Below are 2,284 nucleotides of genomic sequence, written 5' to 3' on the forward strand. Positions count from 1 at the left end.
AACGTCATTAAGTGCCTGTGTCTGAAGCGGTTACTTCCCCATGTAGCTGTGAAAGGCTGATTCAACCCGTTGCAATCGGCGTACCGGAACTTATACAACACTGAGACGAGTCTACTAATGATCACTGATGACCTCTACAAAATCATGGATGACCAGTGGGCCGCAGCGTTGGTTAGCCTTGATCTCTCAGGCGCCTTCAACACCAACGACTTTGAGATACTCATCAGTTGGCTAAGGTCAAGGTTCGGTGTATCGGGCACAGCACAAGGGTGGATTGAATCATACCTATATGGTCGATCACAGTTCGTCAACCTGGGTGTCAAACATTCATCGCCTATGCCATGCCGAGTTGGCGTAGTGCAGGGTCCGTATCTCTGTCCATCCAGTGCGTGTTGAGCAGCATTGGCTTCTGGTTGCCAAACGAATATATTATGAGCTTCAACTCATTCCACACAAAGTGCTTGCCACAAAAGAAACCACAATACCTTGCTGATCTCGTCAAGGAGCATAAACGATCATGCGAACTACGGACATCTTCGCAGCGTATTTTGCAAGGACGTAGGGCCCCGAGGGATCCAGGGTCGCACCACTGGCCCACTCAGATCTGGCCCTTACAATGACGGCGGGTCAGGGGAGTTCCAGGGTCCTGGCTAGCTGGCTGCCCCGAGCCGTCCAGAGTTCCAGTTTTAATACAGCTCTGGAGGCGTGCCCGCCCCCGGCCACGCCTCCCTTCCAGAGAGTTCCAAGGGGGGTTCAGGGGGATCCCCGCACACCCCGCAGCCGCCCCTTGCCTCGGAGTTGGGGAATCTAGCGGCCCCTATCCCGATCCGAGGTATTGCCCCTGATGGTCCCCGTCTGCAACTGCAGGTAAGTAACGCGATCCATTTAGTATATAATGTAGAAGAGTAATATGGGGACGTGACGTCATGTGCGCTGTCCAGTGCGATGACGTCATGGGACGTGATGTAATGCGCGCTGGGTGGGGCGATGACGTCATGTCTCCTCTAGGTACTTAAGGAGGACCCCGTGACGAAAGCGGGGTCACTGTGGGAGCCCGGGATAGAGAACGGTCGAAGAGCCAGCCAGGGGTAGAGCTCAAGGAGTCTGGAGAGAAGCCGGCTGTAGTGATAGAAGGTGCTGCTCTCCCCGGTCGGTCAGTGTTGGCTGAACCCCCGATCCGACTCGAGGGAGAGAGCCCTGGAGCTAGCCGAGCTTTGAACAGACAGAGTGCAGGGTCGTGTGAAGGACTCAGTATAGGACCCCTACCCCTGGGAAAGTTATCTAAACCCTTAATAAATAACCAGCGCAAGCCCTTACCTGAAGACCTGCCTCCGCGTCGTCATTTGCACCTCAACACATATATATAGCCCTATTTACAGTGCTACATAAGGAAGCCACTGCAGCTATGCACTTTTAAATCTGAATTGAAAACTAATTTCTTTAGAACTTCGTTTTTTGTTTAGTTTGTTGTCCTTCCCCCACACCTCCGATTATCAGGGTTGGCTACGTATGGTGCGAAATAATTTCAACATACATACGTTACAAGGATGGCCACAGCCCAAGGTCGTTGGTAGTGGCCACAGCTACAGGACACTGCAGTTACATAGAGAGCCATAGCGTTACATAGAGATGCATTGGTTGCATAGAGGTACATAGAGTTACATAGAGAAACATAGTTATAAAGAGTTGTACAATTACATGGAGATCTATAGTTATATAGAGTTGCATAGAGATTCATAGAGTTACATAAGAGATGTATAGCGCTATATAAAGATATATCAAGATACATAGAGAGCCGTAGAATTACTCATACTCTCAGACCACAGCCTAAGTCGATTAATAGTCGTGGCAATTGCATTAGATCGCAGGATGGAGGGAGTATGCAAACTATCACGAACAACAACATTATTTACACAACAAACAGTGCACGTGGATTTGGTTGATCACGCAGTAGGAGTTGGTGGATGACGCGGTAGGTGTTGGTGGATCACGTGGGTGGGGTTGGTGGATCACGCGGAGCTGTCGTTCGTGCTGTGCTGCCTGTGGGGAGCGGCACTCACTGGCAGGGCCATCCCTGGCAGTGTGGTTGGGCCGGTAGAAGCCCGGGAGACACACGCACTCGTAGCCCTCCAGGCGGAACCCGAGGCCCTTCAAGGGGACACACTACAGGAGGGAGGAGAGTGGAGACAGGTACGGGGCATGGGGTCGGACAGAGAGCCGATGTGGTGTTACAGGGCTAAGGGGATAAGGGGTCTTCATCATTACAGTCACTGTCCCTGCTCCT

The sequence above is a fragment of the Lethenteron reissneri genome, chromosome 31 (assembly GCF_015708825.2).
Source record: "Lethenteron reissneri isolate LAM-NWPU_2019-01 chromosome 31, ASM1570882v1, whole genome shotgun sequence".
NCBI lineage: Eukaryota > Metazoa > Chordata > Hyperoartia > Petromyzontiformes > Petromyzontidae > Lethenteron > Lethenteron reissneri.